At 44.2% G+C, this 15,069-nt stretch overlaps 1 protein-coding gene across 4 annotated transcripts in view; it reads right to left on the reverse strand.

The window, feature by feature from the left end:
• Positions 1-15,069, reverse strand: part of TPPP3 (tubulin polymerization promoting protein family member 3) — an 89,950-nt gene that overhangs the window by 58,575 nt on the left and 16,306 nt on the right. The window contains exon 1 of one of the 4 annotated variants that reach the window (XM_029608790.1): positions 6,282-6,438. The exons of the other annotated variants lie outside the window; for them this stretch is intronic. The gene's annotated coding sequence lies outside the window, so the exon portion shown is untranslated. Of the gene's footprint in view, positions 1-6,281; positions 6,439-15,069 lie in introns of those variants that run through there. 4 annotated transcript variants of the gene reach the window in all.

Here is a 15,069-nt window from a genome sequence, read left to right on the forward strand (position 1 = left end):
ATGTGTGTGGGTGATAATGGAAGCTTGAATATGTGGGTGAGGTTGGAAGCTTGAATGTGTGTATATATGGGTGAGGATGGAAGCTTGAATGTGTATATATATGGGTGAGAATGGGAGCCTGGGTTGTGTGTGTGGGTGAGAATGGAAGCTTGAATATGTGGGTAAGAATGGGTGTTTGAAAGTGTGTATGTGTGGGTGAGAATGGGACCTTAAATGTGTGTATGTGTGGGTGAGAATGAGAGAATGGGTTTGTGTGTGTGGATGAGAATGGGTGCCTGGATGTGTGTCTGTGTGTGCATAAGAATATAAGCCTGGGGAGGGGTGAGAAAGTGAGAGCTTGTATGTGTGTCTGCAGAGAATGTGAGCTTGGGGGGGGGGGGGGGGAGAGCATATGAGAGTGAGAGCCTGAGTGTGTGAGGGAGTCTGTGAGAGAAAGCATTTATGTATATATGTGTGTGTGTGTGGAAGGGAAGAAGACAGTAGTAGAAAAGACACTGAAGAGGAATTAGGAAATGAGCGACAAGGGAAAAAATGGGAAAGAGAGACCAGGACCAACTGATTAGAAAAATACAAAGATCAGACAACAAAGGTAAAAAAAAAATATATATATATATAGAGAGAGAGATGTTAGCAATTTAAATATCTCTCAAAAAACTGCTGTAGCATCACAATTTTAACAACAAGAATTCTGAGTCACCTCAAGTGAGAGAAATTTTTTTTGAAATACCAGACCTCATAAACCGGCATAATTAGTAATGCTAAGTTAGCATAAATTGTATTTGCCCACGTTTATAATCATAGGTCACAGCTCTATATATTTTTTTATGCTGCCGTGTTTTTTATGCTTCCGTGAGAATAAAAATTGTCACTTATTGGTGGTAAAGATATAGTAAGTCACATTGACATGAACTTAACTTAAGTGAAGAAACGCCATGTTTTTCAGATGAGGCTAGCATAGAAAAAGCCCGACACTGGATCCGTGTTTCGGCTCGTGGCTTCGTCGGGGGCCGAAATAGATGGTGCTAGGGACGGCATGGGATGGCGGCGTCTGCCGATGTTGCGTTTCTTCCACCCAGCGTTTCTTCCACCCAGCTGGGTGAAAATTGTAATGCTACAGCAGTTTTTTGAGAGATTTATATTTCGCTGTTATCACTGCATGTAATTTTTGTAGAGAGTCTTTTTGGCATATAGCAATTTAAATATGTCATCTTTGGGAATGTGCATTCTTATATTTTTGTATTTTGCTCTTTCTTAAGTATTCCACTGTTCAGACATTTTAGTTTCTCAGGCTTTCTATTTTGGCTTTATCTGCATGTTTCTGTTTCTAATTTATAGTCTCTTATTTCTATATTAGGTAAGGGTCGGTCTCAGTTTTGCCTGTTTGTGACAGAAATGAGTATTTCTAGCATATAGTTTCTCTGTAGTAGTAGTCCAGCCTGTTCTGTTATTCCCGTAGGTGATGTATTAATGTTCTAGGGCCTGGTGTAGTATTTGCATTGCTGCTTTTTCATAAGGTTGCTGTTTGAATCCTGAGAGTCAGTGCTGTGATTGTTTGGCAAGGTTCCAGATGCCTCTTTCTTTGCAAGAGTTTGTTACTTCACAAAATAGCAGTGGAGGGTTATTTTTTGCTGAGATTACACCAGAATTTGAATTTTTTTTTTCATGTTACTTGTAATGTGAATTGCCCTAGCTCTGTGCTGCACCTGTTCTGATGATTAATTATATTTTATTGTATTTATGAAGATTTCTGGGTTTCTGCAAAGATGGTTCATGAAAGAATACATTAATTTTTGTTTTATTATATGATTGGATTTGATTGTTTTCTATACTTGAAATAATTGAAGTAAATTATTTTAAAGTTTCATACATGACACATAATGGCTGTTGCAAACTACTTAGAAAGCCATTCTAGGCTGCAGTATATGGCATTATTTATCAGTAAGAAAACAACTAGTAGATCTGCATGCCTTGTGCCCACCCATGTTAACCTTGTGCCCACCCAAAAAATCAATTCTGGCTACGCCACTGGATGGGGGAAGGGGAAATTGGGCTGTTGTGGTTCATGAAATGCCACGTTTTATTAAATAATAAGCCAAGCTCTGTTTCCTGTTTTTTTGTTAACAAGAAGGAGCGTGCGGGGTTTTTCTTTTTTGTTTTATTTCCGTTCTGTTTCATTATAATTGGGTGCAGCCTGGCAGGGACAGGTAATGTGCAGAGATGTGGCAAGCTTTGGAACCTGCTGATCTGTCCAATGTGCAAGGAATAAATTATCAACAGAAATAGCCTGAGTTTAACCCTAGAAACTAAGAGAGGGAAGAGCCATCTATTTGTAACCCCCCCTCTCCAGTTTGAGGGGCCCGAGATTAAATCCTTCCACGCTCTCTCACTCCAACACAGTCCAGGCCCCGGGACAGGGTTTTTTCCCAATGGGGGGGGGGGGGATAAACCCTTCAAGGTCCAGGAGGGCAGGAGTGACTCTTATTTCAGTGCCCTCGGGAGGCAGCAGTTCACGTTTCACTATTAAGTGAAGTGTGTGCTAATAAATTCACGGGAGGCTCAGGTGAAGTGTCCAACGTAAAGCTTTACCAAACAGGTTCTCAAATGTCAGAACTGGCACTTTGCCCGTCAGATCTGGATATGAAAGGGTGGCAAGTGCTGCCTCTCAGTATTGGGCAGGGAAACTTTCAACCTCCATGACTCGGAAAAAGTAAGGTCCCCAGTTCGTCAAGTTATCCTTAGTTGGGTGGATAAAACCCTTCCCAAAATACTGATAGCTAAAGATTACAGACTTTGCACAAACAATTCCCCTTTTCTACCTCCCCCCAGGATGAAGACTCCTTTGGGGGCCTCCAAAAGTAACAAAGGTTCTCACAGAACTCTTCTCCAGGTGACAAAGATGGGTCTTTTTTGGGGAAAAGTCTTGGTAGCAAGGAACACAGCAGCTTTTCTCAGGGGGTTCCCACTTCAGGGAGACCCCACATTTTTTCCCTGGCAATTCAAGACAAAACTCCACAAAAATAGAAAAATCCGGAAACCTCCTGCAGTGGGGTCACCTCTAATCCAACCCACGGTGTGTGGAAGGGAGAGCAGAGAAATCCCCCCCACCTCCTGATCTGATCTAACCGTTAAGATACCCTAAAATCCTCCAGCCAAGGCTCTCAGGATTCTCACGGAACAGAAACCTCAAAAGCAAGTCCAAAGATCCAAAAACCCAAACTACTAGAGCCAACGATGGAAAGCACCAGTGCCCTTCCCACTGCAGGTGTTGATCTGGCTCAGGAGGCTTAGTACCTGAGTAGGGGAACAAAATTGCAGCTGAGAAATATCACTCCTTCACCTTCAACCTCAAACTAAGACTGCCAGTGGCAGGGTTATCTACGCTGCAGGAGGGGGCCGGCCATTCCAGCAGCCTCAGCGGAGGAGCTGATCCACAATGGTGAATCCCCCCCTCTACTGCCTCATCCTTTCCTAGCTCAAAAAGAAATCAGAAATAGGAGCGCACTTGTAATGAAACCCAAAGGGTCATTGCATATTAATTGTAGCTCACTGTGTTTGGCCAACGTAGATTTCACAGGATCAATGGTAACTACAGTATCTTGTTTCTCTCTTTCTCAGGTATCATGTGCAACATACTTAATTATGTATTCCTACATTAAAGTCACAGGTGCCAAAAGTTCCCTTCTAAAACCACAGAATATTTGTAGGGTTGCGATAACTCTTGTTAGATCAGCAAAATGGGATCACTGGATATGATGTAAACCACGGTAAGGAAACATGCTGCTCTAGAGACTATTGCTAATCACTATATTTGGGCTAAGTTGCAATCTTTTTTTATTTTTCTGCTAAATGTGCAGTGGATATTTGTCTTTCTCTGAATTACAACCTAAAGATGACTGTAAGATAACAAGAGGCGTAGACCTTGACTAATTTCGTTTTCCACTCTACCTACCAAATCATAGCACTGCCTGCTCTTGACACAGTCACACGAAATGGCTTTGAGCATTATTTGTTGTAGAACTTTGGATTCAAAGCAACTTGGGCAGTTACAAAATATGGAGATGAACATGAATCAGCAAGTTACCCAAATATCTATGGAAGCAAAATCCACCTTAAGAAGGAGAAAAAAGAACCAGAGACAAGGTAAAGTAAGGAAACAAGAAGGCCGCACAGATGTAATCAATATAAGTCTATTTTAAGGTGAGAAAGCAAGAGATGATGCACAAAAATGGGTAGAAGCCAACCAGGGAAAGCTTGGGACAGGATATTTTCTTATTGTACCTAGGAGGAGGTTAAGAGAGTGGGAAAAGAGCTGAATTCTTCAGAGAAGGAGCCAGTAAGTGACTGCAAGAATTTTCAAGTGGAAACAGGATTGATCAGAAGAGATGCTCTAAGAGAATTCCTCGCCTCGGTCACTTATCCAGATGTTCTGTATGTGTGACCGAAGTGAGGGCTTCTGCTAGTGTATGGTTTGTGTACAGGGGTCTATAACAGTCTGTCATGTAATTGTTCCTTTGTCAATAGGAGGTTTATTGGTCTTCTGAGGCCTGATGTAGTAATTGCAGTGCTGCTCTTTACTGGGTAGGGTTGTTGCTGTTTGAGTCCTAGGAATTAATGTTTTCATACTGCAGATCTGTCTGTTTGGGTGAACTGTATTTTTGGCAGGCTGTGTTTAGTTGTTATTGGCTCTATGTACGTATTATCCAAAAATACTGTACATGAGCTACTGAGACAATACAGAACCCATCTTTGGATATGAATGTCTCTGATCTTCCATCTGAAGAAGGGACCTATATAGTTTTAAACGCTTTTGTACAATATTTTTAGGTACATGTTTTTTTTTTATTTTATAGGTATTTTTAGGCAGCTTGGCTTGTTCTGTTTTCCTAATAGCAGTGTATTGGTATTTTAGAGCCTGATATAATATTTGCAGTGTTGTCTTTTCATAGTCAGGGTTGTTACTGTTTGAGTGCTGGCAGTTAGTGATGTTTTGGTATGGGAGATTTACTATATTGCAATTGTTTATTTATGGCTTTCTGAAGGCCAAGCCCATACCCAATATATATTACAATAGGCCTAATGCTATATAGGTTCCAAGTATCTTTTGTGTCTTGGAAAGAAGGGGGGTTGATGGGACGAGACTACTGGAGACCTGAGTGTGTTTGTGGGGGGGGGGGGGGGGGGGGCATGATTTGTGGCAGGGGAGAGGGGATTGATGGACCGAGAGTGCTTTTGACTCAGAGGGGGGTGGGATGGTAGTGGAGAGAGGGTTAAGGAAGCGAGACTGAATCCCCTGTTATTTCACCGCACGCCACTGAATGAGAGTGAAGGATCATTGTTCAAGAACCAGCTGCAAAGGGTTAACGAGTGTGGAAAAACCCCTCAAGATGGACATGATGCAGAGGGTGATTTTCAAATCAATGCATGAAGAAATACAACCATGATAAGGACATCAGCATAAGTAGAGCCAAAATCACTTTGGACACTGGAAACGTTGCTTCACCACTGAAAAGGCAGATCTACTGATATTGGAGAAGAAAGGTAGAAAGGATAGTTTTGGATCAAGGAAGAAACCAACCTTGCAGACCGAACTTATGAATGTAAGATTAGTGTTCGAATGAGAGAAAGATGATACAGAATTATGGTTAAGGAGGAACTTCTTGTGCAGACAGAAGAACTCTCGTGTTAAAGATATTGAAAGCAGTAAGAGACAAACTTGCGGTGAGCTGGTGAAGGACCTTTTGTAATGAATCAAAACATATACAGTTTGCCTGGGCCAAAAGATGTAATCTATTCAGTTTCCTTATCAAACGGAAGTTTAATGAAATGTTGTTAGTTGTCATTAAAACTTCCCTTTCCTCGCTGCTCCCATACTTTTCAGGAGCAAATCAGTCCCAAGGCAGGTTCTGCTGCAGGCTGTGTTGCAAATTACCTCACAGCCCTACCAGTATCACCATCCTCAAGGATGTGACCAAGCTCATAAATAATACAATTGTCTCCTTTATTTTTTGTTGTGTATTGCAAATTACCATGGGGACCAGAAAAACACTGACTTGAGTACAATAAGCACTGTGTTTCTTTGGAAATGGTGGATAATAACGAGGCCCTTCTCAGGACTGCTGTCACTGATTTTACCAAAAACAAGAGTTTGATGTACAAGTTGTTGGCCTCGTTGCCACGCTAGATTAACAATTATTTGATAGAAAAACTACAATGCAGGTGAGGTGGCATGCATATACGTTTTGGTTATGCAGTCAAAAAATAAAATGTTCGAAATCTCTTACCTGCGGACACGCACTGCTCGACGCATGACTGGGCATCACTCACAAAGAGCATAAGTTAATGGGTGTTGCTGAGGGTGCGTCTTACTGTTTAACTGTGCGCAGGTTCATCTCATCTTGCCGTATGATGAGTCTTAAACAGTACCAAATACTGACTATGCCCCCCTCGTGCTTCACAGTGTGCACCGTCAGGAAATCTCTTTAAGGATTAAAATGAAAAAATGTATTTAACTAGATAGCATTCCGAAAGATTAATGGTGAAGAACTGCATCTAAGCACGAAGCTTGGTATATGCACAATTTTGAAAGCCATTTAAGCGGGCAAACTAACCTGTGAAAAAATGATTCTCCTCAGAGTGGGTAGAAAATACACGTGGGGTTCGCAACGCGTACTTTTAGTCACATTAAAAAGTGGCGTTCTTTTGAGCGTTGTTTAGGAGCCGACCCAACCCCTAATAGGGTGAGAGGCCACAACTGAGGCGATGCTCTGCCTCCAGATACTGGCGGCGGGTGGGGGTGGGGGGAGGGGCAAATCAAGGAGGGAGGATGAAGCTGGGAGGTGGACTGGTGACCACCAGTATAAGTGTGGGCCAGGCCACCCACTAGCTTCTTCTTTCAGGAGTCTTTTCCTGCCCACCTGCCCATATAGGACTGGATCCAGGCAAGGCACAGTGGGGGGAGGGAACTCAGATAGGTCGCAGCACAGTTCTGCGGTGTTGATCACATCCAAAGGCTCAGAGCAAGTATAGTGTTCATATGCTGGTGGGCAAAGAAAACCAAGTAACCGGTCTTCCTGATCCTTCACTGCTTGGGTGTGGGATAGCTGAGACGAGTTGACTGTCGAGACTTTGACCTTGACGACTGGGCTTAGCCTGCTCACCACCTTAGGCAACTTAGTCACACAATTTTACAGCTGCTAATTAACTAGCGCAATGGATAGACTCGCTTGTTGCCTGCTATTTTTGGGTAGGAGGTCTGGGTGAACCGGGGAGAGCTTAGGGTGCAGTGGTACGAGGGTCTTGGTGACCTGGAGCTGGACCGGGTGAATTGGTGAAGGCATTGGCAAACTGGGGATTGCAAGTACACGCGCATATTTTAAAATATTCCTACTTCTGTATGTAAATCAGGGTTTTAGGCATACAAGATCTATTTTTTTTCATGCATAAAATATACATATATATGTTTATAAAATAGGTAGAGAAAGTATGTACTTTCACTGCATTAATAATATTTGCATTAACTGGAAAAAAAACCCCCATATGTGTTGGGTGGGGTGGTGCAGATGTATGCATATTTTATAATCGGTGCAGACCAGATATGCACATTTTATAGAATACTATAGTAGATCTTCACATGCCCCTATGTGCGCACATATGGGGCCATGCAGAGATTGAGTTATTCTTAGAGAAGGCAAGAGCTGAAATGACCTGATCAATCAAGCTCTGGCAACTAATTATAATGAGGGACTTTTAATGATCTGGAAATGTGCTTGGATAAAGAAACAAGTAAACAGGAGGAATAAGGTTTCTGGATATTATGAAAAACTTTGTCTTTCAGCAGATTATATACAGTTTGGGGTCTTGTCTTTACAAACGAAATGAGAATTATGAAGAATGCATAAGTCACAGGACATTTGGGGAAAAGTGACCACAATATTGTATCATTTGAGATACGGACAAATGCAGAAAAAAAAGCATGAGAAAGAAAAAACAGAAGATATAGTACATTTTTTAAAAGGGTCAACTTTAAGTTTATGCATAACTTAGGGTCTCGATTTTTTGGATAAAAGGCCAAAAAGAACCGGGAAGTATTTAAAAGTAATATATAAATTTTACAAAAAGCATACCTGCCTAGAAGAAAACGTATAAAACCAAGGTACATCCTATCTGAGTCAGTCAAAACGAAATCTGAAAAAGAAGGGCCTTTAAAATCATGGAAGGGGAAGGACAAAACAATAACTCACGTAAAGATGGTAAAACCAAACTCAAAAGCTTTTAAAGTGAGCTAGTAAGAAAAGGATGATGAGGAATCGTGACTGGAGATAGAGATACAATCAGAAACCCTCCATCACATATTGGGCATGGGTCTTTATACTAGAAAGGCACATCCCAGGAGCACGGCAGGAAAGAAGCAGACAATCTGGAATGAATATGACATCAGAACCAGAGGACGTTCATCTGTACTGAATATTTCACAGCTCAGTCATGGTGGGGGATGCTTGCAAAGGCTGGGGAAGAGCACAAATACATATTTAATCACAATATTTAGAAAGACATGGATCTAAGCTGGAACCAGGCAGCCAGGGACTGCTTAGTCTAACATCAATTAGGGAAAAAACCAGTGGAAAACATTACATACGATGTGATGGTTGCACACTTAGGGACTTTTCACTAAACTAACGCAGCAAAATACATTAAACCACGCTGAATCTGGTGTTTAACAGCGTTTAAAAACAGCATCATCACACGAAATCAGCAAGGCGCATGTGAGCTTTGATGATATTACCATTAAAAAAAAAAAATAGCCCTGACACGAGGAAACTATCAATTTATTTATTTATTTTATTTATTTAAAAATGTTTATATACCGCCTTTACAGAGTTTAGTCAAAACGGTGTACAATATCATTGGAAAAAAAAAAAGCATAGAAATCTAAGTATAAAATAATAAATAATAAACAATATTAAAAATTACAAAATATATAAAATATAAAGTAAAAAATGAACTGTGTTGCACTGAAATGCATGCAAAGCACCTCTTTAATATTAACATGGAGTAATGCGCCTACCGATGATCTCAGAGCTACCCCAGGATGCTTAATAAAGCAGGTTGCCCGGAGTCCTGCCAGACCTTCCTTTGTTATTTTTATTTTGGGAATATTAAAAGCCAACTTGAATTTGCTAAAGCTTTTCAAATGACTTTTACCCATTCTATGCCTATGGGGAGAAAAAACTGTTTTATTGAATAAGGCCCGTAAAGTGATAGTAGTATGAAGAATTATACACAAAGGGGCGGATTTTAAAAGGCGCGCAAATAGCCTACTTTTGTTTGCGCTCCAGGCGCAAACAAAAGTACGCTGGATTTTAGTAGATACGCGCGGAGCCGCGCGTATCTACTAAAAAACCTGGATCGGCGCGCGCAAGGCTATCATTTTGTATAGCCAGCGCGCACCGAGCCGCGCAGCCTACCCCCGTTCCCTCCGAGGCCGCTCCGAAATCAGAGCGGCCTCGGAGGGAATCCTCTAACACCCTCCCCTCACCTTCCCCTCCCTTCCTCTACCTAACCCACCCGCCCGGCCCTGTCTACACTCCCCCCTTTCCTTTGTTGGGGGATTTACGCCTCCCAGAGGGAGGCGTAAATCCCCGCGCGCCAGCGGGCCTCCTGCGCGCCGGGCCGCGACCTGGGGGCGGGTACGGAGGGCGCGGCCACGCCCCCGGACCGCCCCGGGCTGTAGCCACGCCCCCGTACCCGCCCCCAAAACGCTGCCGACACGCCCCCGATAACGCCGCGACGACCGGGCCCGCCCCCGACACGCCCCCGACACGCCCCCCTCGGAGAACCCCGGGACTTACGCGAGTCCCAGGGCTCTGCGTGCGCCGGGAGGCCTATGTAAAATAGGCTTCCCGGTGCGCAGGGCCCTGCTCGCCTAAATCCGCCCGGTTTTGGGCGGATTTACGCGAGCAGGGCTCTGAAAATCTGCCCCAAAATGTAAAAAAGCCGCATTGCAGAAAATAAATGTGAATACTAATCTTTATTTTTAGAGTGGTAATGGCATTAAAAGTTAAAGTATTAGAACTATGGGGCCAGTTTTCAAAACCGTGCGAGCAGGTGCACCAGTTCTCAGAAGAAAAGTAAGAGCGTACCCAGGGCCGGTGCAAGGGGATTAGACGCCCTAGGCGAGTCTTTTCCCTTGCGCCCCCCCCCCCCCTGGTCTCGGCCCCGACTCCTACATCGTTCTCGATCACGCCCACCGACTGTGTGGTTTTTCTGGGTCGCGAGCAGGTTGGGCACTGCTCACGGCCCCGCCAAATCTCCACTCCTCTTTGCCGCCGCTTGTGGCCCCATATGGTTCGCACCCAGTGGCGCACCAAGGGTCTCCAGCGCCCGGGGGCTAATACATTTGTGTGCCTCTCCAGCATCCCCCCCTTAATCCTTCTTGTACTAATACTTAAGGTCACAGAAAATCAGTGGCATCTCTAGACAGAAGAATTTGGGGAGGGGGAGCCAAAATGACATTTCTTCATCACACCCACCTCTATAGCATGGATCCTGCTTTAAAATTGGTTATAAAAAAAAAAAAGTGTTAATAAAAAAGTCCAAAGGGTCTTCTGCATAATTTTAAAAAGCTGACCAGTTTCACACTTCTAGTAAAACTACTATAAAATTATTTGATAGCCTCATACAAATAATTCTATATGGCTATGAGAGTGAAGTCTGGAATATATAGGAAGGGACAGAATGTCAATATAAATCCTGCACCTCCAGTTCTGTAACTCTGTGCATCCACTGAAATCCCCCCAAACAATGGAGCTTGGAGGTTTCCCTTACAGCTCATTATACTAAAAGATATTTTCAAATTCTGGAGTCACCTCACAGTAACAGCAGCACAAACACCTTCCACTGCCAGGCACATTGTGAACTAACACAAAACCCAGCAAAAAAGACACTCAAAATCTATACTGCAATCCCATCGTAACATAACAGTAATAACACCAAGGACTCAAATAACAATAACCCTACCTGTGAAAAAGCATGGGTAAATATTACACTGGGTCCTAGAATACCAATACACCACCTACTGAGGAAACAAAACAAACCAGATTGCTATAGATCCCTATGCTAGCAGAATCTCTCATCATGGTCACACACACAGAGCAGAGACAGACCCTCACCAAATACAGTATACAAAATAAAGGAGCACAAATTAGAAAAAACTGAAATGGAAACCATATATTTATTTATTTATTTTATTTTGCACTTTTATATACCGATTTTCCAATAACAGAGCTACTGATCAATTCGGTTTACATTCTGAACAGAACAATGACAAGTTAATGTCTTACAATGAACAGGTAAAAGTAACTTGGATACAGCTATATGGGGTAATAACATAACATAACGTAAATGCTACAGAGCCTAATGTAGGCTAAAACAAAGAAGCAAGGTATCAATCTGGGAATGGATTTAAGTCTGTTAAGGATTCAAAGAAGGCCTGACAGTTCTGGATATGATCTATATAGTTCTCTGGGGGGTTACTAAAGAAGGGTCCTTGGCATGAATAGTTCGGCAGGCTGTTGCTTATGAGAACGCTTGATTGAATAACCAAGTCTTAAGTCTTTTTTTAAATATAGTGGGGCGTTGCACTAATCTGAGGTCTGACGGGAGAGTGTTCCAGAGTTTGGGGCCGGCTGTAGAGAAGGCTCTTTTACTTAATGATGATCTTATCGGTGGAATCTGAAGGTTGTTTCTGTAGGCTTGTCTCACTGGCCTGGTAGAGGTGTGTAGTTTGAGAGGGATTTTGAGCTCGAGTGGGGCAAAGTTATGTAGTGCCTTGTGGATTGATGAAAGCACTTTGAAGTGTATTCTGAATTTAACGGGAAGCCAGTGTAGGTCTTTTAAGATAGGAGAGATGTGTTCTCTTTTGTTAGTCTTGGTTAGGATCCTTGCAGCCGCATTTTGCAACATCTGAAGTGGTTTTATGGCGTTAGCAGGGAGGCCCAATAGAAGTGCATTGCAGTAATCTATTTTTGTGAGAATGATTGCTTGTAGAATGGGAATATATCATATATCATATACATATATCAAATAACACCCAATAATTAAAACTAATAAGGATTTTAAAAACCCCTGCTGTCCATACATGGGAGCTCTTGATTTCCAGTCATCCTGATATTGTCGAGGATTAGGAGGTTATCCTCTCTCTCACACATACTCACATGTCCATTCTCTCTCTCACATACACTGTCACATACATACACATTCATGCTCTTATACCCACCATAACCTCTCGCTCTCACAGACACTGACACACTCTCAGGCTGTAAGACACTCTCTCCCCCTCCACACACACACCCCCACACATACTCTTACTCTCCTGGATTTTCTCATGCATACTCATGCTCTCACTCTCACTGGCTCCCTCACATACACACAAACACACACACCCAGGCAAGCTCCCAATCATTCTTACATAAACACAAACATACAGGCAAGCTCCCAGTCATTCTCATACACACAGACCCCCAGGCAGGCACCAATTCATTCACACACACACACACACACACACACACACACATGCATCACACACAGGCAGGCACCTATTCTGACACATACAAACCCCAGGAAGACACCCATTCATTCTCATACACAGACACACCCTCAGGCAGGCACCCATGCATTCACACACACATACACCCCTAGGCAGACTCCCATTCATACACATGCACACACTAAAGGCAGACCCCCCTCTCTTTCTTTTGCCAGCAACCTCGGAGCCTCTCTCATTCCTCTGCTGCCACTGTCACTGCTGCCGTGTGGCTATTGGGGAGGCACTGATTGCTGCTACTGACACTGAAGCCCATTCTGCTGCCTCCTCTGTGCAGGCCCCGTGGGCTTCCACTTCCTCCATGCTGATCTCATACATTGTGAGATCCGCATAGAGAAAGTGCTACTCTTGCACATTCCCAAAGATTACATGTGCCAATCAGTAAAAAGTAATTTATTTTTTTATTACATTTGCTGTCTGATCTTAGTTTTCTAATTGATTGGTCACAGGCTTTTTTTCCCCCAACTTCCCTTTCTTATTTTTTTTTACCAATTCCTTTTATATTGCGTTTTTTTCTATTTCTTTTCTCTCCATCTGTCTTCTTCCCTCAAACACACAGGTTCTCATTCTCACATGCTTTCTCTCTCTCACACACACACACACACACACACACACACACAGGCTCTCACTGTCACTGCTCTCTCTCATACAATCATTCATACACACATTCTCTCTCTTGCACATGCTGTCTGACTCTCACACACACAGACTCTCTCTCACTCCCACATGCTGTCTTGCTCAAGCATAGGCTCTCACCGTCACACTCTGTCTCTCTCACACACACAGAGGCTCTCACATGCTGTCTCTGCAAACATTCAGGTCCTCACTCTCACACACAATCTCTCAACTCATCTCATACACGCACACACTCTACAGGCCCTCAGCCTCTCTCTCACCTCTGAGCCTCCTCTTCACGGGCAGCCGCAGGATGGGCTCTGCAGTGGCCCTGATCTTCTCGGGCCGCCCGCAATGTGGGATCCGTGGTGCGGCAGTGGCCCTACTACCGGGCCTCCTCCTCTTCTCAGGCTGCTGCGACGCGGCTGCCCGTAAGAGCTGCTCCTCTTCTGCACGTGGCTGCTGCTCCACCTCCTTCCTGCCCGTACGGCTCCAGCAACATTTTTCTTCCAGGGCAGTACGGGCAGGAAGGAGGAGGAGCACCTGCACGTTTAGACGCAACCTTTTTCTTCGGGTAGTGGTGACGTGAGCTCCACCACGGCTCTGCCGTTCTTCTTGCTGGGTGTATCCGGCAGACAGCACAGCAGTAGTTCACTGCTCAGCCTCCAGTGGGATGAGATCCACCGACGGCCGCATGAGCCTTCATGTCGGCCATCAGCGGCGCCGCACCCCAGGCCCAGGCCTAGTGCTTCCACCAGCCCTGAGCATACCTTCTCTTTGAAAACTGCCCACGAAAACAGTGCCCATGGAGATCTGAAACTGGCAACAGGCGTTCCAGGCACAGAGTTAGGGCAGAGCTGAAACTTACATGCATGCTTTTGTATTTCCTAAAGTGTGCACATAAGTTAATTCATTCACAATATAAACTGCAAAAAGCAGGTGTAGTCTGCAGGTTATTTTGTGGTGTGTGGTGAAGGATACTTAGCCGAACATTTTCAAAGAGAATTTATGCCCTGCCACGAAGTTGGTGAACCAGCTAGAAGGAGATCCCCCACAGGAGTAGGACCAGACTGTAGGGCAAAGCTGGACAAGATCTTCTGCCTGGACCTGCAACCTCCCCTGCATTTTGAGCCCTTGGGTTCCGGTGGCCAGCAGGACTTAGGTTCTGCTGGAGGTAAACTGAGTCTGGAAGCCAGGGCTGGAACCGGAGGCACAGGCTGGAACCAGAGACAAGGGCAAGACCTGGAACTGGAGACATGGGCAAGGCTTGGAATTGAAGACCCAGAAGGCCCAGAGGAGACTGGGGCCACAGTGAGGACAGGACTGGACAGAACTAGAAATGGATGGGACAGTACTACACACAGAATGGACAGGTCTGGACAAGACAAGGAATATAAAGGACCTGAAGCCAAGACAGAGCAAGGCAGTACAGGAGGCCTGAAGGCCTCAGGGCAAGGCAAGAGAATAGCAAGAAGGCCCAAGGACAAGATAAGGTAAGAACTAGAAGGCCTGAGGGCCACAAAGTGAGGCAAGGCACAGTTTGAAGGCTGCAAGGCAAGAAGGAAGGCCACAAGGTAGGAAGGCCTGAAGCCAAAAAAGCAAAATAGAGCAAGGCTAGAAAGCACGAAGGTCAGGAGACAAGGACAGAAGGCCAAGGAGGCCCCAGGGCAAGGAAAGTAGCAAGACAGGAGGCTCCAAGGGCTGTGAGGAACAGGCAGAGCTGGGCCAAACAAGAAACCGAAGAAACTCTATGACAATGGACCAGGTTGTGAGAAAGGTAGGGCTAAATAGGGCTGGCCTGCTGAGTCATGGAGCTCTCAAGAAGGTAGCTAGAGTGAGAGCAAAGTTAGCTC

The sequence above is a fragment of the Rhinatrema bivittatum genome, chromosome 7, assembly GCF_901001135.1.
Source record: "Rhinatrema bivittatum chromosome 7, aRhiBiv1.1, whole genome shotgun sequence".
Taxonomy (NCBI): Eukaryota; Metazoa; Chordata; class Amphibia; order Gymnophiona; family Rhinatrematidae; genus Rhinatrema; species Rhinatrema bivittatum.